At 41.3% G+C, this 14,992-nt stretch overlaps 1 protein-coding gene across 2 annotated transcripts in view; it reads right to left on the bottom strand.

Annotated features, from left to right (window-relative positions):
- The window catches only part of PDZRN3 (PDZ domain containing ring finger 3), a 268,425-nt gene that overhangs the window by 210,552 nt on the left and 42,881 nt on the right, over positions 1–14,992 (bottom strand). The window contains exon 1 of one of the 2 annotated variants that reach the window (XM_060402190.1): positions 2,136–14,992. This exon is cut by the window's right edge and continues 16,755 nt beyond it. The exons of the other annotated variant lie outside the window; for it this stretch is intronic. The gene's annotated coding sequence lies outside the window, so the exon portion shown is untranslated. The remainder of the gene's footprint in view (positions 1–2,135) is intronic. 2 annotated transcript variants of the gene reach the window in all.

Genomic DNA, 14,992 nt, shown 5'->3' with positions numbered 1-14,992 from the left:
GCACCACATATATTTTGCTTGGATTTCAAGAGTTTTGGACTTCCTTGGTGGCTCAAATGGTAAAAGCATCTGCCTACAATGTGGGAGACCCAGGTTCGATCCCTGGGTCGGGAAGATCCCCTGGAGAAGGAAATGGCAACCCACTCCAATATTCTTGCCTGGAAAATCCCATAGATGGAGGAGCCTGGTAGGCTCCAGTTCATGGGGTCGCAAAGAGTCAGACATGACTGAGTGACTTCATTTTTCAAGAGTTTAAGGAGACAAATGGAAAAACTTCTGTAGTTTTGAAAAGACTAGAGCTTTCATGATGGAGACTCTGGATAAACCAAGTAAATGCCACAAGCTCATCAGCAAAAGAGAAGCTTTCTGCTCTTCTCTGCAGTTGCCTCCAGGACTGTGGCTTATCTCCAAGTCTACAGCAAGATGTGGAGCTTGTTGATTGGTGGCTGAAAACCAGTACAAACTGGAGCTGTATTCCTTGCCCCCAAGGTCTCTCTGAGATCTGAAGGTGACCTTCCCCAGAAGTAGAAGGCCCCAGACCAGACAGCTAGATGGGATCTCCAGGGTCTTCAGCTCCAGGGAAGGGCAGAGTAGGCAGGATGAAGCTCAGGATTGGCCCCTTTTATTGCAAGGTGTAGCAAGTGATAATCTGGAATGTCAGGGCCCCAGAGCAGCAGGAGGGAAAGGAAGGCCCAGGCTGGTCCCTGAGATAAAATCTAGCTGCAAAGCCAGATCTATAAATCAGCAGCAGGATTTTTTAGCAGAGCTGAACAAACCACAGCCTGCAAGCCAATTCTGGCCCACCACCTGTTGGTATTGGTTTTTAGTTGTTTTTTTTTAAGTTTCACTGGAGCCTAGCCATACCCATATGCTTACATACTGTCTTTGGCTGTTTAAACACTAAGATGTTGTTGTGCTGATTAGTTTCGAGGGGCTGTGTGGCCCCCAAAGCTGAAAACATCTACTATCTTGCCCTTTACAGAGTGTAAACCCCTGTTCAATGGCGAAATGTCAATGCTATGGCCCACTTTCAGTCTTCCAAACCTATACAAGCCCTCCAAAATTCCCTTTTATAAGGCTTTTTAAAAGGCCAAAAAATATACAGATTTACCCCTCTGACGGCCATGGGTCGTTACCACACCAGGCCTTCAAAGTAACCCATGCTGTAACATTTAAAAAAAAAAAGCCAATCAAAGCAAATACTGAAGGGTTTCCACCCCACTCAAGACAAGCTGTTCACCCCTGCCTTGCCACAGACACACAGTTCCAGCGGCCAGGTAGAGTGTGCAGCTGGACTCAGCGCATCCTCTGGACCTGAGCAGTCACGGGAGGCAAGAAGGCCTGAAATTAAAAGGGCAAACACCCCTCACTCTAACATCACAGAGAAGTAACAGTTGTCTGCATAAGTGAGCTGACTCTACCCCTGCCTGATATTTGACACTCAGCCTCTAAAGGAAAAGAAAAAAAAATGTCCAACATTAATTACCTTCCAAGGCTAAAGGCTGTGCTCTAAGTACATTCTCAGCCCCCACTCTTAGCCTCTTGACTGCTAATCTCCTCAGCACGGAGAAAACCTGCCCCAGGGTAGAAGTGTCTTCTTGGCTAAAGCTGGATAAAGCTTCTAAAACCCAACAGGGTATGTACTTGACCATCTTAATTAGGCAGCGGGAGCCTGTGTAGCTGAGGAATCTCGGCTCAGCCTCCTTCCCTGACACTTCTCCCAAAACAGAAAGAAAAGAAATGAGTTCAGTCAAACGAGCACAGTGACGGGACTTCCCTGGCAGTCCCAGGGTTTAGACCCCACGCTTCCACTGCAGGGAACATGGGTTCGATCCCTGGTCTGGGAATTAAGATCCCATATGCCGAGTGGCCAAAACAGAAAACAAACAAATAAGCACACCGATGATTGAAAAACAGCCAAAAAGGACCAACCAACATTGACTCAACAGAAGAGAAAAGAACGTGATTTTTAAACCAAATCTGGGAATTAAGATCCCATATGCCGAGTGGCCAAAACAGAAAACAAACAATTAAGCACACCGATGATTGAAAAACAGCCAAAAAGGACCAACCAACATTGACTCAACAGAAGAGAAAAGAACGTGATTTTTAAACCAAATTCAGGTTTCTCCTACCTGCACCTAGCTCCTCCTGTCTCTGGCAGTTCGGTTCTACGCTGAACAATGGCTTCATTTATAACCCAAGTCCTACAAAACTCAGCTGTCAAACACAACTGAGTTTTCTACCTCTCAACTCCCCAAAGAGCAAAGATAAGTTCTCCTTTGAAGTGTGGGACGAGAGCAAAGTGATGGTTTTTTAAAGAAAGGGGGAGGAAAGTTAAAAAGTTATAATACACAGACAATCTCCAAGCTCTGAAGAATTTCATCTTTTATCACACAAACTAGTACTTCTGTAATTTGCCATGACTGCTGATAAAAACAATGAACACAAACGGCATTACACTGTACTTAAAAGAAGAACTGGGTTTATAATTACACATGTAATTCTTGAGGTGGCTCACAACTGCAATATGTGTGCTATTCAGAGACTACAAAGGTGCCTGGAAAAGCGAGCCTTGCAAGACCAACTCAAGTATAACATCTTACACTTCCAAGAGGGCTTGGAGATCCCATTTCTAAGGCAAGTCCTCTTTCCCAACTAACATCTGTGCCAAGCTCAAGCAAGAGCCATGCAAGAAAGTTGCTTCTAGAACATTCAGCTCATCATGTTCTCCCGGAAATTACAGTGCCATTCTCAAGGAGAAAGGTGAGAAATAGCAGTCAAGTCAAATGGAAAACTCATCATCAGCTTTGATCATGTTGACAGGTGGGCCAAAACTGGGACACGTGTTTAAAAGACACAGTGTTTACAGAAGCAGAAAACCATAGTAAGTTCAGAACGAAGAGACAGAAAAACAGGTGACAAAAAGCACGGCTGCATTCGTGCACCTCGGTTGTAAAGCCTGGTTCCACCCCACTTTCTCATTACACCAACAGGAGGCCAAATGAACTGGTCTCCAAGGATCATCCAGTTAGTACAATCCTCTGTGTACGCAGATCAAAATCAACTTTTGATTCATAACTCAGCAGCAACCCTCTTAAACGTAGGTCTGACTGCCAAGAACACTCAAAGACTGATGTAATGGGAAAGTGAGGGTGAAATATTAGAGGGAGACAAGAGGCGCAGTGGGATAAGGAAGGAAGGAGAGAGGAAAAAGGAGAGAAAAACCCAACCAACACATCTTTAGTTATTTTGGTATCATTCTGCAGTAACTGTATGTCCTTTAGAAGAAATTACACGTGTTTGCACATCTGCACATGCACAAACACAGGTATACACGCCGCGTATTTTCTCCCCAAATTGTTCCTTTATCCCTGCCCCCTGACTTCAAACTGGGGACTGCACTCCATCATTGTGTTAAGGATGGGAGAGAGAGGTCCAAATTGAGACTGTCTAAGACAATGCAGTTAACATACCTGATGAGAAGTGTTATCAAAGCCACTGAAAACTAAAGCTAATCTAAAAGGATGGACCTCTACCGAAATAAGTGATACAGAATGAGCCAAACTGCACCCTCCAGATCTGAGTGCCTTTTGCTCTCATCATCCACCTGCAAGTCAAGACAGCTGCACATAGCTTCCGGCTGCAGTGTGCCCAACAGCAATGCCACAGTGCTAGCTTGCAGTGGGAACTTTCCTTATGTCTTTCTCTGAATGTAAACATAAATAAGTGATCCAAACTTAAAAAACAGGCAGAAAAACAAGTTTTCAGAGTGATGCAAGAATTCTGAGGCTCCAAAATACTATGAAATTATAGTTTAAGGATAATTTATCAGAATACAACCGCCAACACCAAACGTAAGTTCCCTGAAAAGTCTGCTGAAATCATCAACCTTTAGCCTTTTGTTATTTTGCTTCATTAAACTCACTGACTAGACAGACTTGTTGGGAGAAACCAAGGCCAGTTCCTGCAAAAGTAGACTTTACAGAATTGCTATCTTGTTGGTGTGGGTCACTAAGCATTTAGGGTGATAGCTTTGAGAGCTACAAATAAAAGAAGTCACGTCCCAGAGATAAGTACAATTGCTAGAGAAAGCAGTACAACAATGAATTATGAGTTTAAAAAAATCTGGAGAGGGGAGAAACAGTATAGGACTAGAGGAGTAAGAGGTACCAATTATTAGGTAAAAAATAAGCTAGAAGGATAAATTGTACAACATGCGGGAATATTTCCAGTATTTTATAATAATTGTAAGTGGGGTATAACCTTTAAACTCTGTGAAATCACCCTAATGTACACCTTATAAAACTTACATAATATTATGCAACTACTAGACACCAATAAAAATAATTTTTAATAAATAATTTTTTTAAAAAGAGAAAAAAAATCAGGATGAACCAAGCACAATACACATTCCCAAGACACGTATTTTCAGTGCATCTATTAGTGAGGATGGCAAGGTTATCAAGACATTCATTTTGCTGGCCTTACTTTAATGTGAAATGTGGAATTTGGGGACATAACTCACATAATGCTTTCCTTAAATGGACATACTCACTCATGCATTGTTGACACCTGAAATTCGATAAAAGGTTAATTTTCATTCATTCATTCCGGCAAACACGACTTTCCTTGCTTTCAAAGCCCAATTGAGAGCTCAGCGGAATGTCTTTCCAAAAGCATCCTTGCAAAAAGAAGTCTAGAGGAGCGCATGACTGGGCCAGGGGATTAGAAGCTGTACATGATGAACCTCGGCATTGAGCAGGTCTCTGATGAACATTCTGTTCAAGCTCTCTTTACTCACTGACTCTTTAGAAGATTGTAAATGGAAAGAATGCATGTAAACCCTACATGTAATCAGACATGCAGATGTTTATGACGACTAGGATTAATAAACAACAACAGGAAAACAATGTTTACGGAGCCCTTTGTGCCGAGGGACTCCACACTTAGTGACTGCAGGCCCACGTCTCACTGACTCCACCTGCCAGAGTCAGGCCTGCCTTCTCCCGCCTGCTCTTTGATCCCGGGGAGGACTGCCATCACAGAATGGGGCACCAGGCCCCTAGCTCGGCTGGCTTCAGTCACAGGGCACACCAGAGGAGAAGCCAAAGACAGAGGAGAGATGACCCCTGCATATCTGTCCACAGCACCCTCCTTGTGGGGGTCGACAGCATCTTTCCAGACCCACGGCTCAGGTCTGGGCAGCCCGCTCTGCAGCGCCCCCTTCTCCTGGCTTCTCTACTTCCTTCCTGTGCTTCAAGCCAAAGCTGGTCCCAGCATGGCTCCTAGCCCTGGATACCACTCCATCACCTAACCATCCCTCTACTAGGGGTGGACAAAACATGGCCCTTGAGCCAGACTCAACCCAAAGCCTCCTTTTGTTAATAAAGTTTTACTGGCAGCCACATCTCATCAGGCAAGCACTGTCCATGGTTGCTTTCTCACCAGAACTGCAGAGTTAAGGAGCTCAAACAGAGGCCATGTGGCCCCAGGGCTGAAAATATCCTCTGTATGGTCCCTAATGGGAAAAGTTTGCTAACCCCTGCCCTACAGTCTCCCTACACCCTTGAGAAGGTTCCTCACTAACCTCTGCTGACTGATTACACTGCAACCGTTCACTTCAGTTCAGTTCTGTCGCTCAGTCATGTCTGACTCTTTGTGACGCCATGAACCGCAACACGCCAGGCCTCCCTGTCCATCACCAACTCCCAGAGTTTACCCAAACTCATGTCCATTGAGTCGGTGATGCCATCCAACCATCTCATCCTCTGTCATCCCCTTCTCCTCCTGCCTTCAATCTTTCCCAGCATCAGGGTCTTTTCCAATGAGTCAGCTCTTCGCATCAGGTGGCCAAAGTATTGGAGTTTCAACTTCAACATCAGTCCTCCCAATGAACACCCAGGACTGATTTCCTATAGGATGGACTGGTTGGATCTCCTTGCAATCCAAGGGACTCTCAAGTGTCTTCTCCACCACCACAGTTCAAAAGCATCAATTCTTCAGTGCTCAGCTTTCTTTATAGTCCAACTCTCACATCAATATAGGACTACTGGAAAAACCATCAGTTCAGTTCAGTTCAGTCACTCAATCGTGTCTGATTCTTTGCGACCCCATGAATCGCAGCATGCCAGGCCTCCCTGTCCATCACCAACTACTGGAGTTTACTCAAACTCATATCCATTGAGTTGGTGATGCCATTCAGCCATCTCATCCTCTGTCGTCCCCTTCTCCTCCTGCCCGCAATCCCTCCCAGCATCAGGGTCTTTTCCAATGAGTCAACTCTTTGTATCAGGTGGCCAAAGTATTGGAGTTTCAGCTTCAGCATCAGTCCTTCCAATAAACACCCAGGACTGACCTCCTTTAGGATGGACTGGTTGGATCTCCTTGTAGTCCAAGACTAGATGGACCTTTGTTGACAAAGCAATGTCTCTGCTTTTTAATATGCTGTCTAGGTTAGTCATAACTTTCCTTCCAAGGAGTAAACATCCTTCATTTTATTTTTTGAAACTGATTGTTAGGATTTATTTCAACATTGCTCCCAACATGTGGAGGAACACAACTCAACCTACAGTAATGTGCATATATGACACAGTACTCCAAATCCACAGCAAGCTCCTTGAAAGGAGGTTCTTCAGCTCATTGCTATTTTCCTTTCCCTATGCATCCTCCCCAAACTGTTTCCCCATCTATTTCCCATGAAGTGATGGGACCGGATGCCATGATCTTAGTTTTCTGAATGTTGAGCTTTAAGTCAACTTTTTCACTCTCCTCTTTCACTTTCATCAAGAGACTCTTTAGTTCCTCTTCACTTTCTGCCATAAGGGTGGTGTCATCTGCATATCTGAGGTTATTGATATTTCTCCCGGCAATCTTGATTCCAGCTTGTGCTTCTTCCAGCCCAGCGTTTCTCATGATGTACTCTGCATAGAAGTTAAATAAGCAGGGTGACAATATACAGCCTTGACATACTCCTTTTCCTATTTGGAACCAGTCTGTTGTTCCATGTCCAGTTCTAACTGTTGCTTCCTGACCTGCATATAGGTTTCTTAAGAGGCAGATCAGGTGGTCTGGTATTTCCCATCTCTTTCAGAATTTTCCACAGTTTATTATGATCCACACAGTCAAAGGCTTTGGCACAGTCAATAAAGCAGAAATAGATGTTTTTCTGGAACTCTCTTGCTTTTTCCATGATAAAGCAAATGTTGGCAATTTGACCTCTGGTTCCTCTGCCTTTCCTAAAACCAGCTTGAACATCTGGAAGTTCACGGTTCAAGTGTGTTGTCTGTTTACTCCTGGGATCCTGAACAACACAGTCCTCAACTATGCCTATGAAGTCGCTTCAGTTACTATAATTATTCCCATTTCACAGAGGACAAGAAAATGTAAGATTCCTTTAGGAGTAAATATTTAGGAGAAAGGAAAAGAGAATGACACCGAGTTTCAGGGGGGAAAAGGCCAGCCAAAAAGAAGCTTAAAGAGAGAAAGAGACAGACTGACTGATGAAGTGTTAAAAAAATTCATCAATACATTAAGGATATGGATGATTTCCCCCTCTTATTTAAAAGATAAACTAATAGCAGCCAAGAATCCAAGCTGCTCTGGTGACTGGTGAGAAGCCAGTCTCCCTTGCCATATCTTGCTTTTTCCCGTTGAATATGAGCACCATTCATACTTTGGTGAGTAAAATGGAAAGATTCTTCTACAGGATTCTTTGTTCATCCGTGAACATGGGAAAAACAATAGCGTGAGTTCTTGGCGAACAGAGAGCTACATGGTGAAACCCAGGCCCTCTCGGCCAGTCCCTGCACTTCCCATCACTCACTGAATGCTACCTTATTCATCAGCGACTCAAATGACCCTTTGACGTCACTATTCCCTACACAGCGGGATGTGACACAAAGAGAAGATGGCTGGTTGGACCCCATCCAAATGGTGTAGTTACTCAAGTAGCGCTGGGGCCTCTTCTACAGCCCTTTCACCTATTAGGCAATTTCTTGACCTCCAGTCCAAGACTCAAAATAGACTCATCAGTCTGATGAAAGAAAATCAAACAAAAAATGTACATGGATCTCCTTGTATACCATGTTTGTGGTGTGCTAATTCTCCATAAATAACTATGCTTCGTTACTGCTGCTATTTTTCCAGAGACTGGCTTGAATTCTACCTTACTTCACACCAATAAAATTTGCTTCAAATGAATTTTCAAACACAATATGTCTACCTTTGCAGTAGTCAAAGCTTCCATGTAATACACCAGAAGCAACCAGCAATTGTTTTTATTTTAGTAAAATGCCTTTTTGTGTGTGTGTAGAGTGGTGAATGAATTCTGGGGTCTGAGGTTGCCCAAGTATAAAATTTCAAGTTCATACATATGCCTGAACACAGACAAACAGGTCTATGCAAGAGCATAAGTAATATTCCTTTGGGACTCCCCTGTACAAAGAATCCTGTGTATACGTACATGAATGAGTATGTGCACTTGTATATTTGTATGTGACTTTGTGTGTTTTTTTCTCAGGCAGCTGAGTAGGCAAAGAGAACTGATGGTTTTCAGTGTGTTTACCAGTTTTTCCTCTTTAAAACAAAAACACTCCCCATGCCATGACCACATGTCCTTAAATATTATCTTTTACTACAGAATCCTGCAATATCACCAATGAACTCAGTTATGTTACTTTCAGTTCAGTCCAGTCACTCAGTTGTGTCCGACTTTGTGACCCCATGGACTGCAGCATGCCAGGCTTCTCTGTCCATCACCAACTCCTGGAGCTTTTTCAAACTCATGTCTATCAAGTCATGATGCCATCCAACCATCTCATCCTCTGTCATCCTCTTCTCTTCTTGCCTTCAATCTTTCCCAGCATCAGGGTCTTTTCCAATGAGTCAGCTCTTTGCATCAGGTGGCCAAAGTACTGGAGTTTCAGCTTCAGCATCAGTCCTCCCAATGAATATTCAGGACTGATTTCCTTTAAGATGGACTGGTTTGATCTCCTTGCAGTCCAAGGGACTCTCAATAGTCTTTTCCAACACCACAGTTCAAAAGTATTAATTCTTTGTCCCTTAGCTTTCTGTATAGTCCAGCTCTCACATCCATACCTGACTACTGGAAAAACTATAGCTTTGACTAGATGGACCTTTGTCAGCAAAGTAACATCTCTGCTTTTTAATATGCTAAGTTGGTCATCACTTTTCTTCCAAGGAGCAAGCATCTTCTAATTTCATGGCTGCAGTCACCATCTGAAGTGATTTTGGAGCCTCCCAAAATAAAAGTCTGTCACTGTTTCCATTGTTTCCCCATCTATTTGCCATGAAGTGATGGGACTGGAAGCCATGACCTTAATTTTTTGAATGCTGAGTTTTAAGCCAACTTTTTCACTCTCCTCTTTCACTTTCATCAAGAGGCTCTTTAGTTTCCTTCATTATGTTACTTTAGTCTTTGAATTAATGTGGCTCTGCATTTAGAAGCTGTGTTTTCCCATACCAGCCATGAAGTTGGTGTGGTGTGTCTGTGTGTGGGTCTCAATGTACAATCATCTAGTTCTGTATCCTTTCTGTGAAATTTCATCTCTGATCACAAAGAAACATTTTATCACTGTGGAAAATAAAAGGTCAAAATTGTATGAATGTATAGCACACATTCAGCTTTTTAAAGTCCAAATACAGTATGAATGAGTTCTCTACTGAGAGCACGTTTGTAAGTCCAGTTTGTTTATAAGTTTGACAAAGTTAGCCAAAGTACCCAACTAACACAATTGGCTACATAGTACTCTACTTTAAGAGGTTTATAATACTTTTCACACAAATAATACATAAAAACTAACACAAAAAATAAATACTTATCATCCTACAGTACAGAACCTTGAGAAGTGCAATAGTACTGCACAACCTCTGGCACACAGGGGCACGCTTGAACCTTTGAAAGTCTGCAACTCGAGGGTAGGGGACTTACTGTACCAGGTCCAAAGGGAAGATCCACAGGGATGTAATCACAGCAATGTCGGTAGGTCCAAAAATGTAAAACAGTGGGAAGATATATCGATACATGTAGCTTCGAATAAGCTGGGGTCACATCCATGTGATGACACAGGATGTGTTTATTACAGTGGATGACTCATCTGTGTTACATCCTGGAGACCTGTGCACGACACACAGGTAAAGAAAGCAAACTGGAGAATAAGCAGGGTTCAACTGCAAAAAGAAAATGATCTAAAAATGAAAAGAAACGTCTACTGTCCCATATGTGCATGCGTTTCTATTTCTGTGTATTCACAGAGCAGGATGCCTACCAGGCTGAATCATCACTTACCTCCAACACAGGAGGAGGAGACGAGAGGAAGGAGGGAGACCTGCCTTTTTTGTTTGAAAATTTTGGTTTCAATAATTGTATTAGCTACACATAACTTTGCAACTTGGGCAGCCGTAATTCAGAAAATATTTAAAAAGAGAACCGTATATTTATTTTAATAAAGAAAAAGATCTCAGAACCCACTGCCCTCCTACTATCCTTCGAGTGAGGCCACTGCTGGCAACTTGCCATGTGCAAGTGCCCATTAGTACTTATGCCTACATTAACTAAAACAACTTTTTCCTCTCTGTATCTACTTTAATACAGACGTTCTCAAACAAAGTATTTACTGAAACTAAGGGATCCAAAAGTATATAATGTATAAATTCCCCACCCCTTTCCAAGATGCTTATGACTTATTTGGACAGATTAAGCAAATATTCCTTAAAAGAGAAACCAAAATGGTTCGGGTCTGAGTTTCAAATTTCATCCAAAGCAAGAAAATAGATACTTGAGATTTAAACATTTTGATTGCCTCAAAGTCCAAATTCAGCAAATATTTTCAACCAAGCATGATGCAACTGATCATCTTTAAAATAAAATAAATGAGAAATGATATGTATACATACACACACACATACAGTTGTGATGTATGCTTGTTCACTTAATGAGGCTTCCACCCTCTCTCCATGGTCATGGGGTCTGGCTGGGCAGAGATGTGACATTCAGTGAACACACAGAATCTGATGCAGATTTCAAGCCTGTCATCCTCAACTACCCATTGAGAGACCCCAGATAAAGCCTTAACCGGAGTCTCAGTGGTGTGAGTTCTAAATTAGGAACAAGACTACCTGCTATTGCAGGGCTGTGGGGAGAATTAAATGAAGAACACATTAGGAAAATGAAGCTCCCTGTCTGACTTACAGCAGGTGCTCAACAAATGGAAACTTCCACTAAGGATGATATAATATTAAAAATGTCATTGAATTCCTTCTGGGTGCTAAAAACTCATGGAAGAGCTTCTACACTCTTTGAGACATATTAACTCACCTAATTTGCACACAATTTATGAGATGGGTGCCACGGTCCTCATTTTTTCAGATGAGAAAACAAAAGTCCAGAGAAGTTAAGTAACTAGCCCAAGGCTATACAGCTAATCGTATCAGCACTGAGATTCCAACTCAGGCAGCTGGCTTACTCTTACCCAGTACACACATGGCTGCTCAATGCCATGAATGCAGCAGGAGTTTACAGAATTACGTTCTCCTTCAGGAGCATTTGTGGGGACAATGTCATAACAGATGAACCACACTAGCTAAAGCAGCCTCAGGATAGTGGGTTTTCTCAGCACTTGGGTCACCAGCCTTTCTTTCAGGGTACCCAGGTGTGTACTAACATGGTCACCCCAAACTAGCCCACCTGGGACGTGGAGCCCTCTCTCCCCATCTCTCCATGTGCCCTTCTGTCTGGGTGGTAAATGAGAAGAGAAAGAAAGAAAGGAGGGAGGGAGGGAGGAAAAAAGCAAGGGAGGGAGAGAGAAAAGAGGGAGGGAAGGAAGAGAAGGGAAAAAAGAAAAGCAGGTCATTTATAATCCAGTGCTCTAAAGGAACAGAATCCCGCATCTGTGTTACAGGAGCACCATCTGTGAATGCTATGGAACCTCAGGTGTCACTGGGGTGAAGTGAGGAAGAAGGGAAAAAAGAGAGAAAAAGAGGCACTTCTGCCCGGGAAACAGGATAAAGGCAGACAAATCCACTTCATTGAGCAATTGAATTTGAATGCTAACAACATTTTCCTCAGTTAAGACGACAGCTACATTTTCAGAAGTTACCGACTTTTATTTCTTAATTAGATGCTCCACTGAATGGGTGTGTATGGGTGTGCGTGTGTGTAAGAAAATAAATGAAAACTGATTTAGGAAAAGAAGAAAAAAATTACCAAGAAAACAACGTGTCTCTGTGTGTGTGTGTGTGTGTGTGTGTGTGTGTGTGTGTGTAAGAAAATAAAACTGATTTAGGAAAAAAAGAAAAAATTTATTACTAAGAAAACAACCTAGTTTTTTTAAAAGTTTTTCTTGCTCCACTGAATGATGTGTAAGAAAATAAATGAAAACTAATTTAGGGAAGAAGAAAAAATTATTACTAAGAAAACAACCTAGTTTTTTAAAAAAAATTTTTCTTGCTCCACTGAATGATATGTATGTGTGTGTGAGAAAATAAATGAAAATTGATTTAGGAAAAGAAAAAAAAATATTACTAAGAAAACCTAGAGCTTTTGAAAAAAAATTTTAAGGTTCCCTGAAACATCTATTTTGAGTCCTCTCGAGTTATTTTTGCTTGGATTCTAGGGTCAACTTCTGTGATATCCTTAAAGGACATGTCATGGCATTTTCTCTAAAGTAAACAGAGACGCTGTATTGCATTCTTTTATGAAGAGTGTATATTGTTGTTTGGATTGCAAGCTGAGCAAAATGTTATATAAAATGCATTCACAATCACAAATGTATGTTAACAAAAGTGGCTAATTAATTATGCACAGTTTCCCACTAGTCCTTTCAGTTCATATAAGAGAGGCCATACTCATTCTTTAAAATGTCCACCGAATGAATTCTGCCATCCCCCATTGTGAAAGGCAAGAGAAACTGCATTGTTTTTGATATACCTTCTCCTTTCCAAATCTTTAACAAAAAAATTTTTTTTCAAAATAAACTCTTTCAATATAAGTCCAGGCTGCCTCCACCTTTGAGAGACAGCATTTTATTCTTAAGCTGTATGGCAGAGAAATACAATCAGGCTTTATCCCAGGGATGCAAGGATTCTTCAATATCCGCAAATCAATCAATGTAATACACCACATTAACAAATTGAAAAATAAAAGCCATATGATTATCTCAATAGATGCGAAGAAATCCTTTGACAAAACACAACATCCATTTATGATAAAAACTCTCCAGAAAGCAGGAGTAGAAGGAACATACCTCAACATAATAAAAGCTATATATGACAAACCCATAGCAAACATTATCCTCAATGGTGAAAAATTGAAAGCATTTCCCCTAAAGTCAGGAACAAGACAAGGGTGCCCACTTTCACCGCTACTATTCAACATAGTTCTGGAAGTTTTGGCCACAGCAATCAGAGCAGAAAAAGAAATAAAAGGAATCCAAATTGGAAAAGAAGAAGTAAAACTCTCACTGTTTGCAGATGACATGATCCTCTATATAGAAAACCCTAAAGACTCCACCAGAAAATTACTAGAGCTAATCAATGAATATAGTAAAGTTGCAGGATATAAAATCAACACACAGAAATCCCTTGCATTCCTATACACTAATAATGAGAAAATAGAAAGAGAAATTAAGGAAACAATTCCATTCACCATTGCAATGAAAAGAACAAAATATTTAGGAATATATCTACCTAAAGAAACTAAAGACCTATATATAGAAAACTATTAAACACTGGTGAAAGAAATCAAAGAGGACACTAATGGATGGAGATATACCGTGTTCATGGATTGGAAGAATCAATATAGTGAAAATGAGTATACTACCAAAAGCAATCTACAGATTCAATGCAATCCCTATCAGGCTACCAGCAGTATTTTTCACAGAGCTAGAACAAATAATTTCACAATTTGTATGGAAATACAAAAAACCTCGAATGGCCAAAGCAATCTTGAAAAAGAAGAATGGAACTGGAGGAATCAACCTGCCTGACTTCAGGGTCTACTACAAAGCCACAGTCATCAAGACAGTATGGTACTGGCACAGAGACAGAAATACAGATCAACGAAACAAAATAGAAAGCCCAGAGATAAATCCACACACCTATGGACAGACATCTTATCTTTGACAAAGGAGGCAAGAATATACAATGGAGAAAAGACAATCTCTTTAACAAGTGGTGCTGGGAAAACTGGTCAACCACTTGTAAAAGAATGAAACTAGAACACTTTCTAACAACATACACAAAAATAAACTCAAAATGGATTAAAGATCTAAACGTAAGACCAGAAACTATAAAACTCCTAGAGGAGAACATAGGCAAAACACTATCCGACATATATCACAGCAGGATCCTCTATGACCCACCTCCCAGAATATTGGAAATAAAAGCGAAAATAAACAAATGGGACCTAATTAAAATTAAAAGCTTCTGTACAACAAAGGAAACTCTAAGCAAGGTGAAAAGACAGCCTTTGGAATGGGAGAAAATAATAGCAAATGAAGCAACTGACAAAGAACTAATCTCAAAAATATACAAGCAACTCCTGCAGCTCAATTCCAGAAAAATAGAAGACCCAATCAAAAAATAGGCCAAAGAACTAAACAGACATTTCTCCAAAGAAGACATACAGATGGCTAACAAACACATGAAAAGATGCTCAACATCACTCATTATCAGAGAAATGCAAATCAAAACTACAGTGAGGTACCACTTCACACCAGTCAGAATGGCTGCTATCCAAAGTCTACAAGCAATAAATGCTGGAGAGGGTGTGGAGAAAAGGAAACCCTCTTACACTGTTGGTGGGAATGCAAACTAGTATAGCCACTATGGAGAACAGTGTGGAGATTCCTTAAAAACTGGAAATAGAACTGCCTTATGACCCAGCAATCCCCACTGTTGGGCATATACACTGAGGAAATCAGAAATGAGAGAGACACATATACCCCAATGTCCCAATGTTCATCGCAGCACT

Source organism: Ovis aries, chromosome 19 (genome assembly GCF_016772045.2).
Source record: "Ovis aries strain OAR_USU_Benz2616 breed Rambouillet chromosome 19, ARS-UI_Ramb_v3.0, whole genome shotgun sequence".
NCBI lineage: Eukaryota > Metazoa > Chordata > Mammalia > Artiodactyla > Bovidae > Ovis > Ovis aries.
Note: the sequence above shows the minus strand (reverse complement) of the source record. Positions and strands in the feature narration are given on the sequence as shown.